Source organism: Thermobia domestica, chromosome 1, assembly GCF_964235325.1.
Source record: "Thermobia domestica chromosome 1, izTheDome1.hap1.1, whole genome shotgun sequence".
NCBI classification, from domain to species: domain Eukaryota; kingdom Metazoa; phylum Arthropoda; class Insecta; order Zygentoma; family Lepismatidae; genus Thermobia; species Thermobia domestica.
This window is the reverse complement of record NC_137454.1, coordinates 60206896-60231589: the sequence shown is the minus strand read 5'-3', so window position 1 is coordinate 60231589 and position 24694 is coordinate 60206896. Positions and strand designations below refer to the sequence as shown.

Sequence of the window (24694 nt, the reverse complement as noted above, 5' to 3'; positions counted from 1 at the left end):
GGAAATTCTCAACGAAGACGTGAGCTTAATACTGTTCCTTCTGAATCCCTGGACACTTATAAAAGGCACGAAATTTGGTATACGGTGGCTTTTTCAGATACAAACTATCAACAAGTGTGACAATACATATAGTTTATAATAAAATATGAGGTCAGTCCACTGGCATCTATGGCTTCTCAGGCTGAAGACTACGAGAAATTCCCTAATTGTGTTACAACGCTGGGAACTAAAAGCACAATGTCTCTATCCGAATTCGAACGAGGACCAAGTGTGCCAAAATTATGCACGCTATCGATTAGCTTAGATAGCAGTACAAATGACAAGATCCACCTCTTTAAAGAGTTTCAAGAATTCACAAGTACAGATTCATTTTAAAAGAACTCACTTATGCACAAGATAAATTTTAACGCAATACTTTACTCAAATTGCAACAGAGTGGACAATTTATATTGATACACTATTGTAACTTTTAAACAAATAGATACAAAACGCTAAAATTTTATACCACGCAAATATCGTCAGGGGAAAAAAGTTCAATACCCATACACTGAACTACCAGATTAACTGTTCCCAACCCAATATAGTTGTATTTTAAAAAAATAAAAAAAAAAGACAGTTAGGTTATTACGTATTACAAAGAAAAAACTTACAATTCTATATTTATTATGCAGTGTTGCAAACTAAGGCCGCAACAGTATCACAAACGTCGAAGAACAACCAAATTTTGGAAGGTTCTACAACAGTAATAACGCAAGTTACACAGGCAGGGTGACGAACATTCAAATAAATACCTTAGTATCAAATACTACAATTCATCACATTACGTATTTCAAACAAGTACAAAGTTAAAAGGAACTAAATATTTGACTATTTTCAGGGAAGAAAAAAAAAGATTTTCGAAAGTGTGTTTAGATAAGTGTCATATACAATTACGTAGATGGGTCTCAATGGACATAAAGATTATAATGCCGTTTACAGTAATTTGATATCTCAAACCAATCGGAGATATGAAAAATGATTAAATTCGATATATTACTTAAAATGGTGTATTTGTAGGAACTTCTCAAAACAATTTTTGATTTACTTTGCTTCTGCAACATTATAATACTTTTTGGTCGCAGTAATTGCAAGTTCTCGGAATTACATAATGACTATTTGCCTTAGTGGCACTGTTACAGGAATGAAAGTAGAGCTCAAATACTACAGTATTTAGAGCTATAAAGAAAGACGTGTTTTATCAACCTTGCACTAATATTAAGCACTGTTGCAAACTATTTACCATATCTCTAGAATAGTTTGACATATCAAGCTGCTGTGAACGGCATTACGATTTTCACATCTATTGAAAGTCACCTATGTAATTGGACGAGGAGGTACTTACCTAAGCAGTTATTCGAAATAAAGGCTTTTGAAAGAAGTCATCCGTCGTATCATGATCATAGTATTAAACACTAAAGTAATTTTGGATGAATCACCATGTCCGTTTCACTATTGTTACTACGTACTGCTATAGAAGCCACCAAAATTTGAATGACTGATCCTGTAGTCCTGGGGTTTGCAACTATGAATAACAAATCTAACAAATAAATACAAACCTAACAAATAAATACATTGTAATCTTTTGATTACCTTTTAGATTTGAAATTGCAATAACTTCATGTAGCAGCATGGGTTGGCAGCACTGTTAACTCGTGGTATAACAGTATTTCAAACCACGTCCTTCTCCCGGTATTTGTATGGTTCAAAATTTCAGCATTTTTTTATTAGTTTAAGAGTTACAAAGGCGTATGAATGGTCCAACCTGACACGCTGTATATATATTTTATTCTGGCTTAATTTGGTTCCATATGGAACCATTTTAGGGGGTTCGTCCAATGAAATTCCTAAATTTATTTTTTCCCATATAAATAAGGACCACCCTAATATATATATTTTATTAGTTTGAATTACAAAGGCTTATGAATGGTCCAACCTGACACGCTGTATTCAGCCTTTGTAATTCAAACTAATAAAATATATATATTAGGGTGGTCCTTATTTATATGGGAAAAAATAAATTTAGGAATTTCCTTGGACGAACCCCCTAAAATGGTTCCATATGGAACCAAATTAAGCCAGAATAAAATTTAGATCCATTGAATAATTTTAAATAGTGCCCCAAGCGACCTTAAGTTTTGAATTCGTTTACAATGCATAGCATATGGGGAAAATCTGGAATAAACTCTTGTAATTCAGAAACTGCTTAAAGTAATGGGGAGATATCTTGGATAATGTTACTCGAGGAAGAGACCAACCTAATATTGTATAGCATTATCATGGCCACCATCTTGAAGTCCGCCATCTTGAATTCAGGTTAAAATTCTTAATTAAAAATAGGGTTATGTTGCATATCGTTTTGAGGTAGCGATTTCACAGAAGCACAAATCTGGCATTATTTACAAGCTACCAATAATCATGTAAGAGTTATTACGTGTGAAAAACAAAATGCTTCGATGTAATGTTATTTTATTGTAGTTATGGACCACAGATTTGTAAGAATTTTGGAAGTATTTTACATAAACTGGAAACAAACTGCTACAGAAAGTTAAATATTTGTTTCGCCATGAACTACAAATAAGTTTTTCTATAAAGATGATTCATAGACCATTATGAGGAAAAAGAAAAATTAAAACTTGGAAGAAATTGAAATATCTCGTATTTATGTAGTAGCTTTATGGTAAGTTTTCAATAAGTTTTCAACCTTATTTGTTACACAGTTCACTTTTGTCACATCTAGGAAAAGATTGTTTATGGGCCTTCACTATCTGCAAAAGAAACTGTTTCCGACCCTCATTTTTTGTAAAAACGTTGTTGTAATTGTCTATTATTTTCACTCCCCTTCCACTGCATCGTTTGTTATGTGGATGAATTAAACTACTGTCTTTCCTTGAAGATAATCATTGCTATTTGACCATGAAATTGGATCACACTCAAGAAACCTTCTGGATATTTCAAATCTCAAGAAATATTTGTTTGTTATAACAAAATCACTGATTTCTCTTTTCACAATTTTTATAGTTCACCTCTTGCGTCAAGTGTCTTTGCTGCTTCACGGTTTCCTTTTACAGTTTTAATCCTTTTAACATTTTTTCTTTCATTATGCTAACTTTATTAAAAAAAAAAAAAAAAAAAAAAAAAAAAAAAAAAAAAAAAAAAAACAATGCACGTATTCCTCCGTCAAGTACCAGAGATGAAGAGAAAATTTAGAAAGAGGTAATTCAGTATCTATTCAGGTAATTCAGTATCTATTTGTCTATAACTGTACAAACCTTTCAAAAATTGTAGGTCTTGTAATGGTTAATGGGATACGTAGATCACTCGTTTCAAAAATGTTTAAATAGGAGAACGTCCGGAGATGCAAACGAAACACAACATTTGTCAAATACAGATTTTAAAACCAAATCATAAATGTAGTGTCTACAAGAGAAGTATAGATTATTATTTTGGAGCTTCTGCTCTAGCAGAATGGAAGCACCGTTGACATGACACATATTGCAGGGAGCAGTGCCACAACAAACTGCCTGCACGACCTTACCAAGTTCCATTCTTCACGCCAATGAACTGTAATAACAGCAATATGTTCTACTCTTGATGATGACAAACTGAGAACACCAATTAGCTTCTCATGACCATCTTCTGTAATAATTATTGATAACCTGTCGACACTCTATACCAATCCAACTCGGCAGTTTTTTTCGTCCCATTGCACAACTAACGCACTTGATGCACTCCGAAATTGTTTTTGTGGTCCTGTGAAACTCCGCTACGGATTTTTTCTCAGCATCAGTGAATGGAAAACCTATTTTTTTTTTTTTTTTTTACTAGTTTCTCTACATTATGACCTAATGCTTCTGCCGTTGCTGTCAGAATATGTATTGTTGCTCTATCAGTGGCCTTGTATCGATCAAGAGAAGCAACCAGTCTTGGAGTAATAAAATTAGCTTTTCCCTTTTACATCTCTTGGAGGGTCCGGGCACATACGCATCCATATTCACATTTTCTCTAACATTCTTAACTAGGTTTTCCTCTTCATTTCTTGAAATGCTTACCCCCATGTCTTTTGGTGTATAAAATTCAAACAAATCATTTTCAGAAGTGTACTTTTCTTTTGCGTACCTCTTTCATTTAAAACTGTTTATATCCCTTTTGTTCTTTTCGCGCCAAACTCATGTCTTTACTTTTAGTCGTGCAAGAGTTATTACCTGTGAAAAAGAGAAAACTTTTCACAGGTAATAATTCTTAACACGACTAGAGCTACCTTTAAAATAGTACCAGATTTGTGCTTCTGGTGAAACGCTATCTCAAAACGATGTCACATGACCCTCTTCCTATTTAAAAATTTTGATCTGAATCCAAGATGGCGGACTTTAAGATAGCCGCTATGACAATACTATACAACATTAGGTGTCTTCTTCCTCTAGTTTCATTACCCAGGGTATCTTCGCATTCCCTTAAGCTGTTTCTAAATTACAAGAGTTTATTCTAGATTTTTTCCATATACTGTGTATTGTAATCGAATTCAAAACTTTAGGTCGCTTGAGGCACCATTTAATATTATTCAATGGAGCTAATCTTTATCCTGGCTTAATTTGGTTCCATATGGAACCATTTTAAGGGGTTCGTCCAAAGAAATGCAGAAATCAAAAATTAAGGACCACCCTTGTGGACACTGATATTTACCAATACATTTTCCGAACAATTTTCAATTTGTTTAATATTAACTTATATTTCATCGGTTTCTTTTAGACTTAAAGTTGATCTGATTGTTATCAACTAGCTGAATATACCCATTCTACGCATGGGAGCCGTATTTGGAAGTCAATGCCTGTAGAGTATCACTATTCATCTCAGCGACCGCGAAAACTATGGATCTGACAACTAATATCGGTCATTTTGGATTAATTTTACATGTTTCGGTATCACCCCACCCCCGGTGATCACCGGCCCGCAGCGGAATAGGGTGAATTTGGAAGTGAATGCGATTAGAGTTCCACCATTGATCTCTGCGACCGCGAAAACTACGAATTCGACACTAATATCGGTCATTTTCTACTACTGTTACACGAAAACGCACCCTGAGACCCCAGGTTCGAAATCTTAAAAAACCCACTTCGCCGTGGTCTGGAGCCTGGACCAAGGTATCCGTAACCAAAATTGGTAACTCAGTCAACAAGTCTGATGCGCCCCTGATTCGATTTAAAAAAAAAAAAAAAAAAAAAGCTTCGTCATTGTCTGGGGCCTGGATCAAGGTACCCGTGACCCAAATTTGGCAAGTCTCGGTCCATTCGTCTGGTCTCCAGGTCGCACACAGACAGACACACACACACACACATACAAACTGTTTATTTTATTTACATTAGAATGTACAATCGATTTCTTTATGCATGTGTACGCCTTTGATTTGCACTACCAGTACTCAGTTGATATTTTTAGTTCCTCGATGCCAAAATAGTGCTGAAGCAAAACCAAAGGTCCTCAGTCAGGATCATGGGCGCCTGAAGAAAATTTTCTAGGGGGGGGGGGCGATTCCATGGTTGCTATATTACGTCTGGTATTTAACATGCGTGGTTTGCTACATTACGTATACATTTTCGTGAGCCAGGGGTCCCACCGTGCCCTCTCCCTTCGGGCGTCCGTGGTAAGGATAGCAGACCCGTTATTTGAATCCCAAACGAGGCAGACGTTCCGATTCAGAAAAAAATGCTATGGAAGAAAGCCACAAGATGCTCACTTTATCTTTATTTTCTCCTACTTACTGGTTAAAAAAAAAAAGTTCTGAAGTTAATAGTCTTATCGTTTTCGACTTCATTTAAATAACTCTATTTTATTTTTGACGGTATACACAGCAACACCTGGTTCAGAATGCATAATTTTGTAAATAATAAAAATTTGTAACGGTAGTATCCGTTTGCATTATATGTATGTAACAGAGACTAGTAAATACAATGTAACTATAAAAGTACATTATCACTCTAAATATCAATCACTGACTCTTAGAATTAAGTTTACACTATATAAGTATTTGCTGCTTTTTGGTTCATTTTATGTGAGCTGGATTAAGTTTAGAGGAAATATTTTTGTGCGGAACCTAATACGAAATTTTGCTTTTTGTCTTTGTCAAATTTTGGTCTTATATCTTTATTACAATGTTGCTTATTTCATTATTATGAAAATTCCTGATAATATATAAGAAACGTGTTCGAAAGTGTCGACATCGGCCTCTTCAGTATCGGTATCGGGTATTGGTGATAAAGTGGTATCGGCACATCTCTAGAAAGAGCAAACTAAATGCATGAAAGTCCAAATTTCTGAAAATCATATGAGTAATCTGACATTTGAATATGTATGTAACTATCAGGACACTATTCAGAATTAAAGACGTGTTAAAATAACTTACAAATAAAGACGTGAAACAATGTTGAATGGATTTTCTATTGGAAAAAAAAGCACTAAAGTATGTTGACTGATTTTACTATCCACCTAATAGTTATTTGTTACACTGCAATTTCGAACACAGGAAAATCTAATTTGCGATTCCAGAATAGTGATAAGAAATTAGAAAGGTAGACAGAATTCGGAAGAACAAATTACGTTCTTTTAAGCTCTGCGTCCCCATATATATATATTGCTAGTTTCACATATGCCATTTGAATTATCAACAAATACAGTACTGTTTGTCCATATTGTTCAATTAGCTGTTCTATATCTGAGTTAACCATGCTATTAGTTAGGAAAACATCAGTTGTACAAATTAAGATTACGATTACCACAAATTATATAAAATTACTCACTACGTAAAACTGGCGCTCCTTCACTCCTACATATTGGATCTCATTGTCAATTCCATATGCAATTAAGGTCCTAAAAGTAAGAAAATATGATTTTAAACAATTTCCAGAATTGTGATGTTTAACTTGATGCAATTTACTGCGCTTCACAGAAGCTAAAACGCCAATTTTCACAAAATATCACATTATTATTAACCTTAGACAGTGTACATGGAGTCTAAAAGTCCCCGCGTATACTGTCTAGGGTAGCTTATACCTAGTTGGTCTAATGTTAATTTGGGCACGATTTTGTTCGATATTAATTTAAACTTCCTGGCAAGAATCCCACAAAGACTAAATCTGATCTGACGGCCATCTGAAATTGGGGAGTGTATGGCCAGCATATTGCAGTTATCGCTGATTTTCTCGACAGCCGATCTTTCAGGCATCTCTCCAAGTATAAGCCAGTGCTGCACTGCCAATATATTAGGTTTTCTCTAACGGCCATTCATTGAATTAATCAGATCCAGCAACATTTAACTTCGATGATCCCACGGTAAGCCGAAGGATAGTAGGTTGGGGTGTTTGCCACATAAAAATTATACACATTATAAATCATAATGCAAACGGAGGTTTATCATACAGCCAACTGATAAAAGATGAATTAGAAATGAAAGGTCTACTCAGATTACATCTGGAAGAACTTATTACTCAAACATTTTCTTGACAAATTATGAATATAACTACAACAAATAAACCCATCGTAATTTATGACTCTTTTTTCCATCACGAATATGCATTGAAAATTCTTCCCACTGTTTCTAGTATATTTCATGGGAGCAGACGACAAATTATAATCATTCAGATGGAGCATGAGTAATTTGTTTAGTCAAAATAACATAGTGACGCCCCCATGTTAGTATGAACAACACAGTTTTCGTCAGGAGTTAGGAAACAGCAGCTTAATCCAAAGATCCTCTGTTTGAGGCTCTTGTTTCCCCCAGAACCAGCTCTTAAAACTGATTCAGTTACAGCGGGATGTCGATAATCCGAACGCGGTCCCGAGAAGCTTTATACATGTCTTAGCGGTAGCGATAAACAAACAATAGGGTCGGCGTTGTGTGAAATCTGTTTTTACAAAGCTCATTCATATGCAATTGTTTGTCATGCATATTTTTATTTTCCTTTAGGCCTATCCAAGTTTAAGTTTTAAGTGAGAGTTACAAGAACACTAATTTAGTGCACCAGCAGGTTCTTCAGAAAAATTAAATTTAAGTAGCCTTACGTACGGTATTGTAATTACTGTATGCACTGTATAACCACTGTATCGATAAAATAACATACCGCAAAGCATATTTAAACCTAAATGGCATTTTCTTGATCATTTTCGAAAATCCGAACTACCTGTAGTCCCAATTAGTTCGGATTTTCGACTTCCTAATGTAATTTTATTCGACGAATTCCTAAAATTGACTCATATGAAATTACGGTATTATTTACCTCTTTTACCACAAAAAGTGTATTTAAAAAATCAACTTGATCACACCCATTTCATATCGCAATCATATGAGCAGAAGATGTAGCTGTAAAAAATGCAGTAAAGCAAAACCACCGCATGTCATCATTCACTACTCTCGTGAGAAGCTTTCAGACTGTAGTGACGATTTGCCTTATGTTTTATGGAGTAGAAAGTTGTTTGGATAAAAGAACCTAGCGTGCTCCGGTCTAGGGAACATACGCGGTTGGGTCCGAAAGTAATGATAACGATTAAGTAGTACAACAATTATGGTTTAAAATTATATTTATTTTCTACACACTCTCCTAAGAAGCCGATACACCTAGTCTGTCTTTTTTTCTATACCCTGAATACCCTTACAAAAGAATTTTTGTCTTGACCTTCCCAAGATGCTTCCACAGCGGCGATTACCTAAGCATCGTCTTCAAACTTCTTGCGTCTAACAGTCACTAAGGGCCAGATCTGGAGAAAAGGGCAGTGTTCGAGCAGATCAAACTCTCCGCAAAGGTATTTAACAGCTCTCACTTTGTTTTTCTCTATTTTTGTGTCATCATCTTGACTACTCGTGTTCAAACCACTATACCTCCTATATGATGATGAGCGTTCAAATGAAAAGGTACGAAATGATAAATGAGGGTAAAATCTCTCACTATTCAAAAGTGATCAATCACAAGAGGCCTGCGCACAACTATCCCACTATTTCACGAGCCTAAACATTCCCTGTTTCTAGAGTTCCTGTGTCTGTGATAACAGCTAGTCCTCCAATGTGTCCTTCAGTTCGTCGTTCGAGTACAAGCGTTTCCCTTTTAGTTTTTTTTTATTATTATTGTTTTTTAGCGGACCAAACACGGGAATCGAAGGCGACATGTCCGAGCTGTAGGGCGGATGCTCAAGCTGCTCCCACTTGAACCTGTCCAGTACATTTGGTATGACCTGGGAGATGTGTGGATGAGCGATACCGTGGAGCAGAATCACTCCTCCATGAGGAGCACAGCCCGTTTGCTCTAGATGGACTTGCGTAGGCTACGGAGTGTCTCATAGTATACATCACCATTAATGGTTTTCCTGTGCTAGATGGGTGTCGGATCTCGGAAGTCAACGCTAAATATCACCTTGCCTGCTAAGGGCACAGCTTTAAAATTTTTAAGGGGAGGTGACATTCCATGCGTCTCGCTTTATCTCTAGTTCGATGTACGTCACCAGCTCTCGTCAATGGAGACGATCCGCTTCAGGAATACGAGGTCCTCATGGGTCAGTGCTAGCCCCATACGCAATTGCTTTTGCAGTTCGCCGAGCACCTTCTAAACTCACTGCGCGCACACCTTCCAGTAACACAATCTGTCGTGCACAATTGTCCACATTGTCCCAACGCTGACCCTCACCATCACAGCCAACATTCGTACGATGACACGCCGATCACTTCTCACCAGGTCGTCCACCTTGTCGATGAGTTCGGACGCGATTACCGTTTTTGTCTGGCCTGGTCTCGGGTCATCACTCCAACTCTCCAGGCCTTCACGAAAACGGGCATTCCACTTTCTCACTGACTTGTCGGACACACAGTCTCCCCCGTATACGACCACCATCCAGCGATGAACATCGGCCGGGTTAACCCGTTCCGCAGTTAGAAATCAGATAACACATGCTGCTTCTCAAGCGTCGAATATTTCAGTGTGAACGCAATTACTTCCCCACGCACTAAAGTGTCAATTGGACGGAACATACAACTTCCTCATTCTCTCCTGTGTCATGTAATAGGCGTCCGGGCAGGCTCACAACCACGCCAGACACTACATTATCTTCCCTAGATGTCGCACTACGTTATCCCAAAACGGTATATACCTATTCCAGCTGGTTTGGTTTGCACAACGTTTCGTACCTTTTTCATTTGAACTCATATATATATATATATATATATATATGGAGAACTATTGAAGATATGGAAAAGCGAAAGTATTTTATTCTGATTTTTGTGTCTATTGTAAATGTCTTACTACTTTTGTATCACCCCTCGTACAACGGCAATACGACTCACCTTATTCTGAACACGATTAAAAAAAAAAAAAAAAATGCAGCAGATACGTGTCAGAGCTTGATTGAAGAAGTTTCAAATGCCCAATTACTGAGTATAATTCTTACTTTTCTTATACAAAGCCAGGAAAAGTGAAACTTACATAAATAAAGAAATTTTCTATGGCCGTATGTAAACAACAGCCGAAAAAAAATATATCGTAATTCCACAAGTTACAGCTTGTCAGTTAAGCGTAAGATAATTTATCATTTATTACGTAAAAATATCTTTTGGGGAGTGTTCAGATTGTGTTATGGAAATACCGCATTATTCAACTAATATAATAAATAAAAGGAACATGCGGGAAAATTCTCAATATGGTCGAAAGTTCGAATCCTATTTACGACTACAGTGAGAGTTTTCCCGCAATCCCATCAAGTGCAATTCTGACGTTATAAACATCGCTTGGTGAGTCATTCCACGTCCTTTCACCCAGGATTTCTCTCATTTGACACCCACTTGTCGCAGAATGGAATGCAAATTCATGTGCATATGTGGTCTTTGATTTTGAACCCAAAACTGCAAACCAGTTGTAAATCGGCCCATTGGTTCTGGATTTATTGACCTTTGAAATTAAAGCCTGAACATGAGAAATAGTAGTCGCAAGAGCGAAGAGCACAACTTTCTTCAAAATTAACACACACACCTGAAATGTTTTCCTCCTCTATAAATGTACTTTACGGACACACAAAAGTTCTTGCAACGGTAGAAGGAAAACAGATCATCAATAAATAAATAAATAAATAAACTGTAGGTAAAAAACGTTGTAATTGCAAGAAGTCACTAGCTCCCATTTTCATTTTCATAAAATTCTGTGTGAAGAACCGTAGCAACGTGGTGATGGGCAATGCATAAGAACCGTTAACAATAAATACATTTGTGATGAGTTGAAAACATACCATGTATGCTAGGCACGAATTATCCTATAACTGTATTAGCAAAAGCACCCTATAACTACCTTCTCAGGAAATTGGCAATATTACATTTGGTGACTTAGTTCTTTGTCTCTCTCCTTTAGCTGATTGAACAGAACGTTCTTGGATTTTATGTAACATTCGAGATTAACTGTTGTTTGGAACATTCGAGTAGGTTTATCTGGACCTCTACAGATAGAATGTATATTTACCTTGTCTGAAACTATCTCGAATGTTCGTCCTTGGTTTGAAACCAGGGTTGGCAAAAACCATGGTTTTCATTGAAAAAAAAAAAAAAAAGTTTTTTGGTTTAAACTTTTTTTTTTTTTTTTGTTTAAACCAGGTTTTTTTGTTTAAATAATTTGCTCTATGTATTCATATCATATATGGACAGAAATAAGTTTGTTTCAGCTTGGTGTTATGCAACAACCGGGTTATGCTAAAAGGGGGCCACATAAGCTTAAAGCGGAATCCAAACCGCTTCTCGACTTACATCCGAGAGAAACTGTCCTCCATTTGAACTCGGAACCAGGACTAATTGGCCACAAATGCGATACGTCTGCCGACTCACTGACGAAGGACTCCTGATAAAAATACGTTGTACTGATCTTTACGTAGGCCTACTTGTTCATATAATTGTCAAGGGTCAATTCAGAAGAACAAAAAGATAAACAGTTGCAGCAGTGAAACCATTATACAGAATTACATATGGACAAGTTCAAAGTACTATAGAGTACAGAATAACTAACTTAGTCCAAGTTAGTTTACAAAGACTTCTATTAGTCCAAGTTAACAACTTAATTTGCATATCAATAAGAAAAGTGAATAACGAAACGAATTATTTTAGTCCACTTTGGCTCTCGTGGGGTTTGTATGACCCCCCCCCCTTTCCAAACACACACACAAAAGTACGGCATTTCGATGTATTTTATCAATAGTAAACATTATTGAAACGATGATCCGACTTGACTGGAATCGCTGCTGCCTTCTACCGGATCTTTGCTTGGCTACTTCGTTTCTCGACTATCTATGGCAGACGTATATTGATATTTCATTTGTAGCACGCAGTAAAGTGTTTAGCGCAGACAGCCAAAATAATTGTGTAGTGTGAGAATGCTAGATAGTAAGGAGTCTAAAAATAAAGAATTAGGAACACACGTTCCAACAATTCCATGATTTAAGTGATTTCTTATAGTTGACGAGCAAAGATCTAGTCGGTAAAAAAACAATACAGGTAAGAATACATTTTCAAAATGACTTGGTGTGACATTTTTACAGTCTGTAAATCAAGGAAAGTACAAGAATTAAACAGACACATACTTGGAATAAAATTTCGAAAATACCAGAGATGCATCTACACTTCAAAAAATAATGAAACTATTATATCAGGTTTTAAAAATCATCACTATTTAAGACTCACTTTTTTTTTTTTTTTCTTGTAGAAGAGGAAAAACTACTTCACAACAATGATCAAAGGAAGATTACAAGTGTCTCTATATTGTAGAACTGTTTAAAATACGTAGTTCTGTAAGGATGAATTTCTCATGATGTCGGCAGGGTATCATTAAAACTTAGTGTAAATTTGTCCGTCAATTTCGTGTTCCACTGAGTACATTTCATTTTCTATATTTCGTTCGCTACCCTCATTTACAGTTACTGTCCGATTCGATACACCGTAAGTGGTAATGTCACCAAACTCATTACGAGGGCTTACGTATATCCGGTCGAAAGTCGGATGACGGAGACAGTCTTCTTATTGACACACATTTATTTTTGTGTTCTTCCAACTTCTTCAATAATAATAATAATAATAATAATAATAATAATAATAATAATAATAATAATAATAATAATAATAATAAATTCCTGGAAAAAATAATTGGCGATCTATCAAGTAGTATTGAGATTTTATGTCTTCGGACAGACGAACGGACACATATTTTGGCTTTCGGACGAACGACACACAGAGTAAATAAATAAAGGAGCTTCGGTAGACCAACCTCGTTAAAAATCGATCGTATCCTCTTTAGGAAATCACTCAACCCTACGAAAAATTTGAAGAAGATCAACTTTAAACTCATGTACTGTGGGATTTTTATTAATAATATGTTTTACTTATCCCTATATTGACTTCAATTATTTTATCCCCTAATTTGCATCATCACTGCGAACATCTTAGAAACTACAGGTGAAATTTTGAAAGATGAATGTAGTTAATGGATAAACATTACAAATCAAAATGATCGAAATGAAACTTATTTAATAAAAATATAAATAAATACATTTACAGTACTACTAGTAATCGTTACAAACATGTCTGCAGAAGTCATATATAACCCATAGTATTCTTTTGATTAATAATGAAGTTTTACAGAAATCTAATGTAAAATGAACCTTAACTTCAAGAATACGTAAAAGATATTTATTCTCTTAAAATTAACCTAGAGTCTCTGGAGAAGGGCGTACAGTGGTCACTGAAACTATAGAGTAGATAAAATCAAAAACAACACCGGAATACATAAAATTTGCTCAGTATCTGTGCAATAAAACGTATTCCTGTGCACGATTCCACACAAACACGAAATCTATCATTCGAGCCCTGAAGTAGCACAATACAGTAACCACTAGGTAACAAAGAATTCGTCAATTTATACAGAAAAAAAAATCATGATGTACAAGGTGTTCAGAAAGTAACTATGCAGTTCATTACTTGCCGTATTTTATTTTCCATAAACCACTTTAAACAACTGAAATTAACTCGAAGCTAAACTTTGTCATGGAAGTTATGAGATGCGAAGTGATCTCCTTGCACTTGAAGACACAGTTGCACACTATTCTGCATGTTCTTGAAGACATTGTGCAGAACATCAGGAGTGATGTTCCGAATGTGACGTGTCAGTGCAGCTTGGAGTTCTAGTATGGTGTGCGGACTGCCTTCATAGGCCTTCCCTTCATCGTATCCCATAGAAAATAATCCGGTGAAGTCAAGTCGGGTCGGGTCGGGTTCAAATATGTTAAACAATGGAAAATGTTGTATTACTAATTGACGATCATATCAGTCATCAATTAGGACACCACACGGCACTGCATAGTTACTTTCTGAATATCCGGTACACATATACCGCACAATCACCCCCAGTGTATTTTCATTTCTTAGTTATTTGGTTTCGCGTTCTTCAATTCACCTTACCTAACACATTCAATACATGTGAAATTTATCGCCTTCCCTAATGTTATAGTGCCTAACACGGTTTGGATTTTACTTTAAGCTATAGTTTTATGTCTCGTGTAGCATCAATGCTGACACACGCCATATTCCAACCCAACAAATCATGTATAATTCACATTTCAAAAAGGAAATGAAATCATTAAGCTTTACGTCCCGCCTAGGCAGTAGTGCCATTCTAATTTTTTAAACAACCGCCTCTCTCTCTCTCTCTCTCTCTCCTAGTGAGAGGGTTTTATTTTTATTTTTTTTTAAAAAAAGTGCCGGTACTGGACATCAGGTTCATAATGGTTAAAAAGATGTATACCTTACAGAGTAATAACAATAATAATAATAATAATAATGAGCAAAATAGGCTCCAATTGTTCAGACTTGAACCTCTACACTTTTGTATGAAACAGCAAAGGAAAACAATAAAAACTTTGATTGTCAATAAAACTACATAAAATTTGATATTTTCGAAATTTCTCGTCAACCGTTTTTTTATACAGAAGAGGGAATATTCCGTTCACATTAAAAAGGTTCCGGTATGTCATACTGCGTACAACAGAAATGCACTATTACAACGGATAGGTTATGACTAGATATAATTCCTCTTGTGACGTGTACCGACCTATACAGCATACTAATAGAAGGTGGTGTGACGAAATTATGTACACTTCGAATATCTTAGAAACGAATTGTTCAAGATAAATGGTTGGAAAAAAAAAGCATTGGAAAGACCTTCATTCAGCAATGGATCGACAATTGTTGATAATAGTCTGTATGTTTGTCAAATATGTATAAATAACCCTTACTCCTTCACTCGTATAATCCAAGTTCTCATTCTTGGTATCTAAGCACTTGAGATTAAGGAATAAACGCCTATAGCTTGTTCTGAGAGATCGTATGTTTACCCCTGTAGCTGTAAGAATTTCCAAGAACAAAGACACTTGAAATTTACCGTTCACTCCACCCTCCATTAGTCTTCTAGTAAAGAGCAAAGTAATGTTCTTCAAATAGCTTAATTGTTTTTGACTGAAAAATTTGTATTTTACAAGCTCCTCCTTCCGGCTGAAATTTTGCAATACATACGCTTGCTATGCTAATAGAAATACAAAACATATAGAAAACTTATCTGCATGGTTTATTATCAATTTTCGAAAATGGGTTCTACTAAATGAGGTTGGCACAGAGTATTTTGTTTATGATATAAATTGTTTATAAATCACAAACAAACTAAAATTTTATAACAATTATGAACAAACGATCTGAAAGGTTTATTTCCGATTTCAGAAAATGGGTTCTGCCAGGTTCAGCCACATAATTAGTTTGGCTTCCTACTTTTACTCTTGGCTAGGTTATATCTACGTTTGTGTGTGTTTATATGTGGGTATAACGAACGGTTCTGCGAACTCGAAATATGTTAACAACCGGTTCCAGCGAACCGGTTGAACAGCACCACTGCGCCTAGGCTAAAGCGACGGTGATAGTGAGAAATGAAAGAAATGGTGGAATGAAGAAAGTGGGAGAAAACCTACGCACACGGTGTTTGTCAGGGTGTCTACTAAAATTCCAAACTAAAATTTCGTGACCTTTTCTTTACTAAACCATAAAATTTCATAAAATTCTCAAGAGCGAATTTGGGTGCGAATTAGGCCGAATTTTCATGCATGCGATAGAAGCGTGCTTGGCTTCAGATTTGGTAGCCTCTAACGCCGACCATAGACATTTTCAGTGGTGAATTTTGACTTCAAAATCTTCCAGCCTGTACTTATATTTGTACAAATAAAGAAAAAATCGTGACCCGAAAGATAAATTTCTTGACTTATATGACCGTTGTATGATTTCGTGGCAGACAGACAACCTGTTTGTCCACCACAAAGCTCACTAGGCGCGAGTTGGGATCGAATCACAGACCCCATGCACGAGGTAAACGCTCTACCACTGCGCCAGCGCGGCCCCCAATTCATACTTTAATTCCATATTTGGTGTCCATGTGGCGAAAGATTACACAAAAATGAAGTGTAGAATGTAAGGGTATAGTAGTATACAGTGAGTTAGGTTATGCATGTTCCTATGGACTGAATTACATTCTAAATTTCATGATAATGATAAAATTAATATTTGCATAATTACCAATTCAAGATTATATAGAGCTCAAAATATTATTTCCTAATGAATATGAAAACTGAATACTGCATATTCTGAAGAAGAGGAAGGGGGAACCTACTTCGTAATGCAGAATACGGAAACTAAACGTTTCAACTACACAATATATAACTTATATATATAGAAAGCACGAAATTAATGTAGCAGCCAAGAAAATCACAAACTACAATAATCTCAGGCGTCGCAATTCACAAAGAACTACTGCAATTGTGTTTTAGTATTCAAGTCAGCCCACTAGATCCAAGTTTGAGAAACATTACATATGCGATATCCATTCTTGCTGACGAACGTAGTAATGTAACTCAGTCTACTCGGTCTAGTAATTCTCAAACATATATAGAGAAAAAAATACTTGCGAATATCATTAATCTTCCTAAACTTCCAAAATTCATTAGGTATATTTAACACAATCCTGAAATTGTTCAGGTTAAGCTTAAGAATAGTGTACTACTCAAAATAATTGATGCAAAGTCTTAATTCTTTCACTAATTTCTTTCAATTGTCCATCAAAATGAATGGCATTTATTATCTCCCCAACTCGTCTCATGGCTCCAGAACCAAGTATCTTGTTTTTGTCTAAATTGCGCTAAAGGTAGAAACAAATGGGCCCTGCGCGGGGCTTCTAACCCCATTCGCTCGCTCAGCTATATTGTGTGACATAACACTGGAGATAACATTGAAGATTTTATATGTGCAAGATTGAAGATAATAATATCCACCTGCCATCAAAATATTCGCGCTGGGAGACGTGACAATAGGCCTAACTTACATAGCATACCTAAAGTTCAAGGGGGGGCCACAGTTTGAGAAATTAGAATGTTTTGACGATTATCATATAAGATCCAGACATGTCACAAAAGCTAATGTGTACATGGAGAAACCAACTTGTGCTAGGTGGCCGGCCACAAAAAACATTGGTGTACCTAAGTCAGGTCAGAAGGAAGCTGAAGAGCCCGCGGGGAAGAGTTCATAGGGAATAGGCGTCTTAATGACAAATGCGCGTAAGTGAGCACAGAGCAAACTGTTCCTGATGTTACTGGATGCCTTACCTGTCAGATAGTATTACTTTTACGGATCGTCGAGTAGATTAAGTTAATGCTTGTGCGCTGAAATTACAAGTACCTTAATGTGAATTTTCAGTGATACAATTTCGAAGAGCACTTGTGAAATATAAAGTGGTTTAACCTTACAATGGCCGCTCCAGCTGGTATACTCTCCGAGAAACGAGAAACTACACTATATACATTTTATAAAATGGATCAAAACTTCCCTACCCTACTATACCCTTGATGCGCAGCTGGAGCGTGTTTTGTAAATTTACCCTAGTACTTTTTCAAATACGCTTGTTTTCACGACCATATAGGGCTTGTATTGGTCTTATAGTAACCCTACACATGTAAACATACATCATCATCATTATAGGTATTCTGCCCTTATTGACAGGACACAGCAGATGAGAAGCTACCATGCTCCACGATCCTCCGCTAACCTCTTCGTCTTCACGTATGATTTTCCTGTTTTTATATCATCCATTAATTGTAGTCTCCTTCGCCCTCTGCCTCTCTTTCCCGCCACCATACCCTCTATGACGTCCCTCATGATACAATTTCTTCTTAGGTAATGGCCCAACAAGTTTCTCTTCCTCTTAACAATATCTAAAAGTGTTCTCCCCCCCCCATTTCTAACACCCTCTCATTCGTTTTCCAATCGACCCAACTAATTCTTTCCATTCTTCCCCACACCCACATTTCAGAGGCTTCGTCTATTTTCATCACTTTTATGTAATGTCCACGTTTCCGCCCCATACAGTACAACACTCCACACGAAGGATTTTATGAGTTTTTCTCAATTCATGATTCAAGGTCCCACAAAACAGGACTTTTCTTCCCCCTAATGGCTTCTTTCACCATTCCTATTTTTGCTTTTATTTCACGTTTGCATTTCATGTCATTACTAAGAACACTAAATATCTAAAACTATTCACTTGTTCTATCTTGTCCCCTCCCACTTTTATATTTGACAAAGATCTCTTCGTTCCAATCACCGTGGCTTTTGTCTTTCTAACGTTTATTTTCATCCCATATTCTTCAAAGCCCATTCTCAGGTTTTCTAACATTTTATTGCTTTCCTTTTCTAATTCTGCAAGCGCCATATCGTCTGCAAATGTTATCATTCTATCTCCTACTGAAATGCCACCATCATCATGTAAACTCTTTTTCACTATGTCTTCTAGCTAAACGTTATATAGTCTTGGTGACAGCAGCATCCTTGTCGAACGCCCCTTACAATTGCACTCTCTTCCGTCACTTCTTTCCCTATCCTATCACTTACTTGTTGGTTCATGAATAATAAGTTCCTTCATGTATGGTTCATGTAAACATACAAGCCAGCTATAATTATTTACTATTTACATCAGTTCCTGCAAAAATTTGTTCCTTAGAAATATATCTTTAAAAACAGTTGAGTGTAAACTTCTTGGATGAGAGTGCACTTTGTGCAGAACATTCATAGGAACCAATACTTAAACGAGCCCTGCGGGGCTTCCAACATCCTTCGCTCGCTCAGTTGTTTTGTGAAGTAGGTAATACTGGAGATTTTATATTTGCAAGACTGGGGAAGAAATTAAAAGATACCCAAAATCACTTCTTCTGCACAAGGCCTTATGTTCTTAAACTTAATCTGCACTCCTGAAGTACCCCCAGCAAAAAATATTTTTGCTACTAAAGACTCTTAACACAACTGTACATTAGGAGGATGAAGTAAATCACGATCCAATGCAACTTTAGCTTGCAGGCACCTATGTAAGTAGACTTTCCTACTCGTTCACTATATAAATGACATTTTAGCAGGTTCAAAGTTTGCATCTTCGAATAGTTTCCACGGCTTAAATTTCAAAATAATCTTTCTTCCTAAGTTCTCATATGATGGGATCATTTTTTCTTATTCATTTCTATCAACCAGAGAAAGAGAAAAAATAAATTGCGAATACAAAAATTCCCACCTATAACATTAAAAGGAAACCAAATACAAATAAGTAAGAGAAACGACTATATTTTCCTACTGGGAGGTTACTACAACTTCTCAGAAATGTCTCACTCGGATATCCTACATTTCTCATATGCTGGACTGGAAATTGTAAATATCGCATCCCGCATTAGTTACGTGAAAACAATTCAAGATGTCAAAATATAGCATAATATATAGCTAGTAGAAAGCTAATATTATGTGTTTTGCCCAATGTAGGGCAATATACAACACAGTTATCAATGTATAAAGCATACTTGATGAAAAAGGAAATTAAGCAAATACGCACGAAATACTCACACTAAGGTCTTGGCTGTTCCAGAAAAAAAAAAAAAACTCTCTTCGTCGATAAAAACACTTGAACACCCCCTCTCTTAGCATTAGTAACTAACTATTGTAGCTACCCACTATGAATGTTCAACAAACATAATATTGATATTTACATTTAATCAGAGCACATTTCGGGTAAGAAACACTTCAAGAAATAGTACGGATGAGAGAACAATGAACTTTGTGAACGCCATTCGAAGTGTCCCCTTTCGGCTTGGATGCTTCGATAGGTTCAATACTTTCTTCTACTTCATCTTTTATTCCACAAATGTTCTTGTCACAACATAGTTATCAGACACAACTGCACACAAAAATTATTTATATTATATAAAGAAAATACTCACCTATGTCAGATCCAGACCTTTGTAATTTCAATTTTATTGAGATCCTTCCACTTTCCACATATCGTACGGTATCGTGTAAAATGCACGACATTCTACTAAAACCGAAGTTCTAATTGGTTAGAATAATACGTACTGAGCTCGCTTGTCAGATACCATTGACCAATCAAAATAGATTTTACAATGGGACTTTAGAAATGTGTCGCAGCCAACAACCAATAATGTTATTGCATTCGTCAAAGTACCCGGATAGCAACATTTTCAATCGTAATGTGTTCTTGCAGTAGTGCAATAAATGTTACGGAGACATCAAATGTAAATTTCGCCGTTGAACGCCATAAATTGATCTTATTTTAGAATGTGTTGTAAACTAACTAGCACTAGTTGTTTTGCGACTTACACCTCTTTTTGAAGTGACAAACTTATGCTTATAAAATCATTCATGTAGTGAATGTTTATTACTTTTTTTTAAGAATCACACCCCTTTTTAATCTTTATTTATATTTGCTATACGTAAGAGGAAAAAAAAAAAACACCCAAAGGACATGACCTTCAAATTATAGTCAATATTCAAGCTTCTTCTTTAAACAATTGTTTTAGTATTGTATGTTTCATATGCAGATTATGTGATATTAAGGATTCGGCGTATATCTATTTACGGGCTGGGAGGGCTACAACCGTGATATTTATGATTTAACGAATATTTTTAAAGTCTTAAAGGTAATTTTACTGGAATATATTTTGATGTATGTTCATAAATCAAAATAGTGGCTTCCAATAATTATACATTGTTGCACAACACCAAAGATTTCTACATTAAAATATATTTAAAAGAATAAAGAATTGTTAATTTTTCTTATAGTTTGTAATGTTGCTTCTCATTTCGAAAATTCTACCAACCTATCTCAAGGAAGCAAGAAAGAGTGAGAAAAAACAACTTTCACTGCAGAAGCTACTCGTATTTTCTTACGTGAATCGCAATTAAGTAGAATCGATCTCGGGTCTGTATATTCTGTACGTGTTTCTTAACAGACAAGTGAAACGCGTCTTAATAAAAATCGGCAAGGGCAGGGATGTAATGGAGGTATACAGCGTATACCCACCTCTAATTTTTGGAAACTATCGTATAGTCACCTAAAATTTAGGAAGTACGCAGGTATATGCTACATTAGGGCGTGTCATTTTTGAGGGTGAAATATACTTTTTGCAATTTTTCATGATGAGGGGTCTTAAAAGTATGTTTTTAGGTATGAGAAATTCAAATCCGCACTTAGTTTTGTGATTAAATAAATTCTAGCTAGGTAAATCAAGATTTGAATACACTACAAGAGCATTTTTTGGAATTTCATACTAAAATACTTTCGAAAATGCCATGCAATGCTATAAAATAAATTATTTTTCCGTATGAAACATTTAATCAATCATCAAACATATTAATAAAGCTAGAGGTACAGTAAAAAAGAATATATAACCAATACTTTGAGAAAACACTCAATAAAATTTCTGCATACATAGACTTACGCACTGAAATACTGTATTTAGACTTTATATTATTGCATTGTAGTTACTAAGAACAGAAAGCATTATTTTGATTACGTACTATTATACTTTATAATTGTTTTAGTAAAAATATGTAATATTCTCCATGTTTCAAGTGTGTAGCTTCTGTTACAAATCTTGAGAAACACATTTTTCATTGATTTTAAAAATACCTTACTCAACCACATTGACAAACTACTAATTTCCAACTATAATGAATTATTTTGTAACTGCTGCATCATACAGTACTACACTTACACTTCTTACTTACTACTATAGTATTACTATATATATATGCTACATTTGTGTTACGTTTTATAAAGCTGTCCTTATTTTACTTCATACAAATGCATTCAAGAAACAGCAACAAGTAAGCAATACTATTAACGCACAAGTTATTCACAAAACAAGTTTCATTATGTCCTGTTTTGATTCATTTTCGGATTATCTATGGACTTGCTTCTTGAACTATCATGTACCCCTCACGTTTCTCATGAGTATAGACTTTTGCTGCTGCCTCTGTGACACGTTTCATATAGATTGAGCGTGTTCTGGCCACTGTGGTACTTTCATCGGAACGTCTACAAATTTATTTACTACTACTATTGAGAGTTTGCATGTCAAGGGAGGTTCATAAACAACTTTAGACCAGTCGATCATCTCAAGCACGAACAAGGCATTGGGGTCAATAGCTGGTGTTTTCCTCGGACGTACAGAGAGACTTCCTTGTACTGCCTCACTCCTCAAGTTAAGTATCTTTTGAAGTACAGCATCCACAACAATCTTCTTCTGCATATTAAGTCACTGCAGTTGAAACAAGATGTGGCGTGGTCCTTTTTCCCAGCAATGCTTGACTTTGATGTTGAACCAGCAGGGTAATAGACACTAACAATGTATTTCACTATCTGCTTAAGATTTATGAGATATTTGACGTTAAGTTCATGTTTAAAAACCCACAAACGATGCAGTCTATTTGCTGTAGTCAACCATCTTGAATGACTGACTGGACCAATTTCAAGAAGCGCCAGATCTCGTGGAAGTTTTCCAGTGAGAATGGCCTGTGTAATCTGATATCCGTATGCTTGATCTGTAGATAAATCTTTTACGATATTTTCACTCAGTGCAATAAGAGATTCTCCAATTGGGAGTTTTTGCTATGATGGATCGATTTCAAGTTTAGTAACTGCGTTTAGCATATCTCCAATAGTACCTTTCCACTGATTGTTAAGCAAAATTATGCCATCCAGTGTTGTCACAATCTTTCTGAGGAGTGAAATGATAAAGATAGCGTCCACCTGGCTCGCTGTAAACAGAATAGTGTTGTTCTCATATAATCCCAGGGAACTGTGATTTGAATTTTCTGCTACCAACATAACGTTCGTAATATCTTCACGGCCGTCAAAGAAGATGCAGTTGATTATACCTTGCTGACGGAACTCATCAAATTCTTGGTCCACGGATTTCAATTTTTTCTTGTGCTCTCTTCACTTTATTGTGATCAATCACAAGCCTTTGGTCTTTATCGGCCATCAAGCCAACATCCATAAGGGCGGTAGTAGATATGGCAGGTGTGGCACCCAAGCCGACACCATACCAAATGCTCTGCATGACAACATAGCTTAATGAGGGGAAGTTCAGAGGGTAACAATTCTCTGCCGGTTCCAATCAAATTACTCCTATATGTAAATGTATTATGTTTTGTTTTTTGTCTTAGAAGTCATTGCAAAGAAACATCAAGAAACCACGATGTTAATATAAGGACTAGTTGAAAAAGTTTACACACTCAAATTTAAAGCTCTCAATCTTATACCATTGGAGTTATTACATAATAAATGTGAAAACTTTAGCACCCGTTTAAAATTGAAAATGTATCTAATTTAATGATTGTAGGACATAAATTTGACATAATAATAAAACTGTAATTCAGCAATGTGCAAATACATAAAACTAATCTTAATAAGCATGTATTTCTACTCAATAAATGAAATACAACGCTGGCGCCATCTATGAACAACAAAAGTAAATTTGTTAAAAAAGAACGAAAATGACAAAACTTTAGACTGATATTTACCTAGCAAAACAACCTTATATCGAATTTGTAAATATAAGCTTCGAAATACAAAGCCAGGTCTCAACTATTTAGCACCCCTCATTTTAGGATTTTGAAAATTGAAAAAATCGACACGCCCTAATGCTACATTCGATCAATAGTATTCTCACTTCATTGGGACAAACAACAACTGTTTATTATGTACTTTACTTCAAAACCCAAAAAAAAAAAAAAAAAAAAAAAAAAACTAAAGGGCCGGTAGTCAAGCTGTTACTGCGAAGGATGTCTAAATCTTTTAAAAAATATTTGCGTTTTCGGGCGTAGGAATCGAATTTTCCAATAATCCCTTCTATAATGGAAAACAGCGCTCTCGTGCAGTGATTTTTCCTCAAAATGTCACATGCGCTGTCCCTACCTTCTGAAAGCTGACCTCTGGTATTATAATAAAGTAAAGCCAAGCTCTTTCCAAATGCTCTTCTTGAAAAATGTTTCTCAAGATCAGTGTAAGATAAAGTTGAGTGGTGAGGAGGGAGAAGAATGAGGAGGAGGGCCTATATTCATAGTAGCGTAGCTAGAGTTTTTTTAGGGGGGGGCAATGAAGGGCCCAAGAAGATTTTGAGGGGCCATCTCCAATGAATGAAAAATTTTATTCATATATATATATATATATATATATATATATATATATATATATATATATATATATATATGTGTGTGTGTGTGTGT

General features: G+C 35.7%; 1 protein-coding gene across 4 annotated transcripts in view; it reads right to left on the bottom strand.

The window, feature by feature from the left end:
- kis (chromodomain helicase DNA binding protein kismet) overlaps positions 1–20517 on the bottom strand; it is a 158499-nt gene extending 137982 nt beyond the window's left edge. For all 4 annotated transcript variants that reach the window (XM_081757548.1, XM_081757556.1, XM_081757560.1 and 1 more), the window contains exons 1-2: positions 20383–20517; positions 6831–6900 (exon numbers count right to left, since the gene is read on the bottom strand). The gene's annotated coding sequence lies outside the window, so the exon portion shown is untranslated. The remainder of the gene's footprint in view (positions 1–6830; positions 6901–20382) is intronic.
- Positions 20518–24694: the final 4177 nt, after the last annotated feature.